Raw genomic sequence first — 8,261 nt, forward strand, 5'->3', positions numbered from 1 at the left:
AGATATAGTGGGCCGTTCTTTTCTGGAGGAGGATCGGTATTGGTTGTCGAGCAGTGGATCTGGTATTCGGGCTTTGACACGATTAGGCTATCTTATGAGGTTGCCGACTGCTGCGTATAGAGTTGTTAGATCTGGTGGAGATGTTTCAGATTTTGGTCGGCGTCGAATATTTGACTACCCAGCACTTGGTCACATCGTTGATGTGAGGTTGGATCCGATTGCGCAGTTGGGATTCAGGAGTTCATTCGGCTATCAGTTAGGAGCTTCTGAGTTTGGTCTGAGCAGGTTTGTCACTTTGGACTCTCGGCAGGTAGAGAGTATTGATCAAGTCAGAGGGATATCGCAGCGGGTGGAGGTTGATGCTACTCCACATTGGGTGGGGATTTCCCTACGTACTCCAGGTCATTCTGCATTGGTTGGGATTCCAGCTGAGGTGGCATAGCGTGGGAGTCATTTATTTATGGGTGCAGATGATGAGGTGGTTGATTTGGATGCAGCTGGTGGATATGTTTTGGATACGGCCATTGTTACATCTCAGGTGGAGGTGTTTGGATCGCTTCAGTTTGGGGTCGTTGATGATGCTAATTGAGAGCCTTTGGAGGCCATTGGTGAACTACGTGAAGGCTTGATTCCTTGGGCAAGAGGATACGTAGGCAGTCTTTATGATGCAGCCGATTTGGTGAGCGACATCGCATTTGGGGTGAGTGTTCGCACTCCCACTTGGGTCTCAGCAAGTGAGGCATTTGGTGTAGTCGGTGTAGGCTCAATTTGATTTGGTGAGTAGACACAGTTGGTTTGGGGTTGAGTGTTCACACTCCCGTTTGGGTCTCGACGTGCTGTGATTGGAGTCCGTTGTCATGAGTCCGTTGCCATGGCATACTGGGTGCAACAGTTGAGGTATTGGTTTGATCGGTGTCGGCTCAGTTTGGTAGAATCTTCACCGAGGTGGAGATTTGAAGAGATGGTGCTCAGGATCAGGTTTTCAGGCAAACAGGTTGGCGGTCGACCGGTGCGGTCGACCGCATTCGTGCACAGGAGTTTCTGGGCATCAGGATTGGTGGCGGTCGACCGACACAGTCGACCGAAGATGGTAGCGGTCGACCGACGCGGTCGACCGCCGAACTCTCTGGAATTTGGATCAGCCGCTGGATGGAGGGCGGTCGACCGGGCCGGTCGACCGCGATGGATCGCGGTCGACCGTACCGGTCGACCGCCGCTGCGGTTTTGAGTTGGATCTGTTTTCAGACCCGCTTCGTTTTGGATTTGTATAAATACCCTTTGGGTGTTTTTTAGGGTTAAGAGCAAGGACGAATTTGAGCAGATAGAGAGAGTTTTCTTTGGGCTTCTATTCTAGGAGCAATTGGAGAGATTGAGAGTTGATTGTTGAGGGTTTATGAGAGATTTGTAACCCTAGTTTGTTCCTCTTGATTTCTAATAGTGAAAACTCCCCCTCCTTGCCCCGTGGACGTAGGCATCTTGCCAAACCATGTAAAACCGGTGTTTGATTGTTTGTGCTATTGATTTTGGTTGGTTCTTTATCTTTCTCGACGATTGTTTTGGTTTCTCGAGGCGCAACAAGCTGTACCTGGACCGAATGCGCCCCTAGTATTTACTATCTAAGCTTGGATAAAGTCCGGCATAGATCAACACCTCTTTTTTCTTGGGATAAAATCCTAGTATAGGGCACAGGCCCAATCTCATCATATTGGCCCATCCGTAGGCCCACTTGCGCTCACAGAGTTTGATGCTGGTTCTGGCTCCCTGTTCAAAGCGACGCTCAACTCTGAGCAGTTGAGACAGTAAGCCTGACGTGGATGGCTTCCGAAGGCAAGGAGGACAGAGGAATGAGCTCAAGGCTATCAATCTTTTCGGGACAAATTTTTTTTTAAAAGACATTTTTGATATTACAAGTTTCAATCAAGATAAACTTTAGTCACAAATTTCAACCAACTTTCAGCACAAGCTCGACGGAAAGTTAGTATTCATGTTTAATTATCCGGTATTGGCAATCTCAGATAGTTCGGCTCGATAGGAGGAGCTATGGCACCGGGTCGAGCAAATAGAGCAGAGCGGGTGCAACAGTAAGTCGGAGCTGCAACATCTTTGAACAACAAACAGGATCTAAAATTGCAGTAACGCTCGCAACCAACCGTAACACAAGTTTGAAAAACTTGGTACATCGAGACAAACGACTGAAAATAAAAACTACGAATTACCAAAATTTAAAACCAGACCAAACAATTGCAATTATAATTGTATGTAAAAGCAGGCAACAATCCCATGCATCCTTATCACAGTGGCAGAGAACCAAACAATATGCATCAGCGTTTTAAAAACTTTGCGACATCAAAGCCGTACATAACAGATATACATCTTAAAAGATGCTGCAGTGCACAAAAATCGCATATATTAAGGTGTTTATAAGTGAGAATCATCAATACATAACATTCCTCTCCAGGAGAGACTGCAGACAGTTCAGATGAAAAAATCTCTCTCATAATTCTACTTCACATTAATGTTTCACGTAGAAAAAACTGCTACAACCAAGAAAAACCATACAGACTACAGAAATCTATTTGTAACCCAAGACTGCAGCCAGAAAACTCTCACAACATAGCTATAATCTAGATTCAATCTAGACGGAGAATAATCTTAAGAAGCGGGTCAAAACTGACCTTCTTCAAAGCTGAGTTTCTCCAGAGCTCATGAAAATGTACATCTGCAAAATTAGATTTCTGTTATATGCCAAAGAGAAGTGCGGAAGATTAGCAGTTTAACCAATGAATTTTAATACTATGAAAAGATCACCATATCAAGCCATACAACAATAAATCCAAATTGAGATATAAGGTTGATCATAGCAAGCTTAGGTTTCTTCTACTTCTATCTTAATGCCATAACAAATATCCATCCATGGAGCACATGAATGTCGTATGGTCTGAAGTTTAAAGACTTTCAAATGTTGTTTTTTTAATCAGGGTTATTTAGATATTAGTTCTTGAAATCTTCAATAATTGCACATTAGTCCCTCAAAATCTTCAAAATCGCTCACAAATCCCTCAAATCCTAAGGGATCTTGCAATTTGGTCCCTCAATGACCAAAATACCCCTCTGTCTATGTTCCCCCAAGACCTCTCTTGTTCAGAAAAACATTGGGTGAGGGGTATTTTAGTCATTGAGGGACCAAATTGCGAGATCCCTTGGGGTGTGTTTGGCAACTCCACAAAACTTGTTTTAAGGGGTACAACATTGGTCCAAAACCTTGTTTTTAGTTTGGCAAAAATTAGGCCCAAACTGCACTAGTTCTTTCTAGTTCAAAATATTGACCCTAAACTAGTTCTTTTGTAAACCAACCCTTATGTGGTTCAACTTTGGCCTAATTAAGAAAGAACTAGTCTAAGCCTAGTTCAATTTTGAAGTTGCCAAACACACCCAAAGAACTAGTCTAAGCCTCGTTCAATTTTGAAGTTTCCAAACACACCCGTAGAATTTAAGAGACTGATATGGAATTACTAAAGATTTCAGGAACTAATATCGAAATAACCCTTTTTACCCCCTTTAGTGTTCCTTCACAAGAGATTAAGGAGATTCACTTTTGCTTCCCAAAGAGGTGCAGGACTTGCGTTATTTGATTTCCATGAAATATTGATTTGGTGGTTCTTGAAAGAACAGTTCAGAAGGTTACAGTCTAGAAAACAATGAGCTAATCCACCCGTAGGTATTTTTAAGGAAGCAACAGAGTGTTGCTTTTAACTAGGATACCAAAGTTGAATTTTGAAGAAAAGTGCTAACAAAAACGCAACATATGCTTCACTCCTTATTGTTATCAGCGCACCTTTGCTCCCAAAAAATCACCTAAACTGAGTTATTTGTCATTACAATAGCCTAGCCTTTGAGGCACCAATTCAGTAACAAACTGAGAAGTAAGTTCTCACGAACAACACCCCTATACAATTATCTCTCATTATACTTATAGATATGCATCAGGGAAGAAACTACAGGAAGTTGCCAGCACCATTCATGATTTTAAAAAAATGTGGTAAAAAACTCACCATTATAGGAATTTACCAGCATATTCATATTTTATGTGCTAAATGGTTAAAAAAGGTATGGCAATGCGTACATCAACTAACATGGATTTCTAGTTATAAAGAAGGAAGACTCCAATAAATAATTCCTTTAGTATACAATAAACAATTTCTTCCTTTTGTAAACAAGGGATGCCAGTGCACTATATGATAAAATAGCACACTCATGCTATGCTGCAAATATCGAATGGAATATTCGCCACAATCTCTAATATGATCGTGTCAATAATTTTCATTTATCATACTCCCTTTAAAAGAGGGAGTTGTGGAAAAACTTTCTACGGACTATATTACCCCTATTCTTTTTTAATATAAATTTCAATCCTAACTAAACTAAATTAATTATTATTGTTAATTAATTATATTATATGCCACTTCAAGTTAGTCTAACTTGGTCCCTAAAACTTTTAATGTTAATGTAAAACTCTACATCATATTAATTATTACTAATGTATAATAATATATTAATAGACAATTGCATGTTAATAAATTATTTATGAAAAGAGTAAATAGAATTGTCCTAAAATTGTACGATGACACTCATATAGGAAAATTACAAAGTGTATTCTTGCATTTAGGTAACAGGACAGAATGTACAAACATGTAATTTTAGAAAACATTAGGATATTTAAGTGCAGCAAGATACAAGTGGAGGTGTATAACTTTCGTACTATAAATTAATTACAGGTTTGCCTAACTTGGTAACTAAACCTTTCAGTGTTATTGTAAAACTCAACATCATATTAATTATTACTAATGTATAATAATATATTAGTAGACAATTGCATGTTTATTAATTATTTATGGAAAGAGTAGAAAACATAGAATTATACCATGATACTCACATAGGAAATTACAAAGAGTATTCTTGCGTTTAGGTAACAAGACAGTAGGTACAAATATGTAATTTTAGAAAATATTAGGATATTTAAGTGTAGTAAGATACAAGTGGAGGTATATAACTTTCCTAAACTATAAGGTATTTAAGTTCAATTAAGTCTATAAAGATTTGAAACCTTTGTTAGCCACAAATAATAATATGTGATCCTATTGATAGATAATATTCATCATATAATATGAGACCAGAGGTATATATATATATATATAGTAGAGGAGGTGTGGAAAAATTAAAGCATCATATTTTAAATAAGTCTCAAAATTTTGAGTTATTTCCTAAAATTATATAATTTGCTTAGAAAACTTTAGAAGAGTTTTTCGCAAGACTACTACAAAGTGTTGGACATCAAATAAATATTGGACAACTAAAATCTATGATATCAAATTGCCGAAATAGGGGATATGTAAAAAATACCGGGTGTCAGATGAGATAATATTCATACATAATATAGCATTGTAAGTTATAATCTAACATATTAATGAATTTTAAACATAAGAATTTGCATGAAAATATATGCTTAAAATTTAGGAGAGCAGAGAGCGGAGAGATTTTACAGACAAATTGTGACTTTTGTGGCTTTTGTGTGTTTTGGTTTTGGTTTCCAAACATGACCCAAACCCTAGCCCATAATCAAATTAAAAGTGACTTAATTTTGTTGATATCTTCAAAGGGATGTAATGACCAATATTTTTTATAACGATCGATAAATTAGAAAAAATCCCCAAATAAAAGAAAACAACACAAAACCATAAATAATCGAGTAAGGTCTTTAACCTGATATATCGGTCGATAAAGCAATATATATCGGCCGGTATTGCTTCTGTGTGTTTTGGTTTTGGTTTCCAAACATGACCCAAACCCTAGCCCATAATCAAATTAAAAGTGACTTAATTTTGTTGATATCTTCAAAGGGATGTAATGACCAATATTTTTTATAACGATCGATAAATTAGAAAAAATCCCCAAATAAAAGAAAACAACACAAAACCATAAATAATCGAGTAAGGTCTTTAACCTGATATATCGGTCGATAAAGCAATATATATCGGCCGGTATTTAATACATTACCTATAAGAGCAACATTTAAAGATAATTTAGATATAAATTCCTTGATGTTAAATCTCCAATAATTCTATATTATTCCCTCAAAATTTTGAAATTGCTTACAATTTAAGGGACTAATATTAAATTATTAAAATTTTGAGGGACAAAAATATAAACAAGCCAAATTTAAAAAAGTATTTTTCCTGAAAACTCTCTCTACTATGGGGATTTTCTCAAAAAACCCCACTGACTTGATTTAATTTGACAAAACACCCTAACTATAGAGGGTTGTAGATAACCCCTCTTAGCTTTGGTGTGATTTTAGAAAACACCCATCGATTATAGTGTCTCATAAAAACTCCCTTGATCTTTTACATTTCTCTCAACAAAACCCCTTAATGTATTACTTGAATATGAGATTTTGAGAAAATACCCTCTTGAAGAAAGCTATTTTAGTTAAAAAGAAACTCTCAACGGATAATAAAAGGACTACGACTAATTTATAATTCTTTTTCCCTCTATATCTCCTCTTTTTCTTTAATCTAGCAAAAATCAAGCTAATTCTTTCATGGTTGAGGGATATTTTGGTCTTTCCAAGTCAAATACTTGTCATATAATACATTAGACTCAATGATATTAGTTTTGAGCGGTTAAGTGAGAAAAGTTTATAGGGTTAAATCAAAAATTTAAAGTTGAGATTGATTATCTACAATATCCCAAATTTGACGAAGATTTACTCAGTTTTAAGTTAGCAATTTTCGTGGCCAAAGATCCGGGTTCGAGGTTTGCCACCCATGACCATTAAGTGCCCTACTAACTTGGTTACTAGATGGGGTAGGGGGGCCAGTTCACCCAGGGTTTACTGGTAAGAGTGGGGGGCTTGAATTCAGGCCTTGGCTTAGGGATCATTTTGCCTTATCAGGTTTCCCTTGTATCTAAAAAAATAGCTAAGGGAGTTTTTAAGCATTGACCCCCATAGCTGAGAAGGAGATTTTTAAAGTTAACCCTTAAACAAATCATAACTTAAGGCACATATGACATCAATCTTATAAAAGTGGATTTTATAGCAAGTATTTCACTCTATGAACTCATTTGGGTTATGTGTCCTAACATTTATCCTATATATCAACTCTGAAAATCATTTGCTATAAAAATCTATAAGAGAAATTTAATCTTTATTTGCGAAGGTTATATGATCCTTCTGATTCTCCTTGTCTTTCATGATTTGTAATAAACTATTTGACAAAATAAATTAAATTGTTCATTTTATAGTTCTCACTTTCTTATAAGTTTATGAAGCACACAGCTTGGGTATGAGTATTATTGCGGATATTGGATTCTTCTAACTCGTTTACCTAAAATTTTGGATGTGTTTTGACATTGGATAGATCTAAATTATTTGTTAAAATACAATCCATAGTGCATGATATGTATAAATCATTCTCATATTATATTTTATAATTTTCTGAAACTATAGAGTAATTGTTTTGATAAATCAATTAATTAATTAGGAAGATGTAGGAAAACTACAATATCAAATTTTGCAATTGATCATATATTATTAAGGCTTTCTTTCTTGATTGAATTTGCACATTCTGACAAAAAAAATCTAGAATTTTTTTTGAATATCTATAAAACTTGATCGCCTGATAAACAACAGGTTGAAGTAAACAACAGGTGAAAGTGATTTCTTTATAGTTAAACAAAACCCTATATGACCGGATAAACCTACTATTTTACTTTGACGAATTCAAAGAATTTTATTTTTATCATTAATAATAATAGTTTTTTTATATTGGTCCTTTACATCATTAATATTTTGAAATTAGATCTTCAAGTCATTAAATTACTCTTAAGTCATTAATCTTTAAGACTTTTTTCTGCGCAAAGCAAAATGTTGAAACCAACAAAATATTATACATGGAAATATCCAAAAAAAAGTTAGTATATTATCATAATCATAAACTTTTTTGCAACCATGTTATAGTAAGTAAATAAACTTAAAATAAATAATTAAGATATTTGACCACGTGCAGTGCACGTGCATTCCACCTAGTAATCTAGTATCATACAAACATGTAACTTGCATTTGCTTCCCTCCACATTGTTGTATTGGTGCAAGGCGCAATTAGAATATTGTATTAGTGCAACCATCAACTTTAAACTCTATGTTGAGCAATCATCGCTATGTTCTTCCTCCCTATATGATTATTTAGATAGGGCCCTCTTTA

The 8,261-nt window shown here is 35.7% G+C and overlaps 1 protein-coding gene across 1 annotated transcript in view; it reads right to left on the reverse strand.

Moving 5' to 3' along the window:
- Positions 2,373–8,261, reverse strand: part of LOC109826381 (histone-lysine N-methyltransferase ASHR2) — a 7,879-nt gene continuing 1,990 nt past the window's right edge. The window contains exon 3 of the mRNA XM_020393414.1: positions 2,373–2,719. The gene's annotated coding sequence lies outside the window, so the exon portion shown is untranslated. The remainder of the gene's footprint in view (positions 2,720–8,261) is intronic.

The sequence above is a fragment of the Asparagus officinalis genome, chromosome 10, assembly GCF_001876935.1.
Source record: "Asparagus officinalis chromosome 10, Aspof.V1, whole genome shotgun sequence".
NCBI lineage: Eukaryota > Viridiplantae > Streptophyta > Magnoliopsida > Asparagales > Asparagaceae > Asparagus > Asparagus officinalis.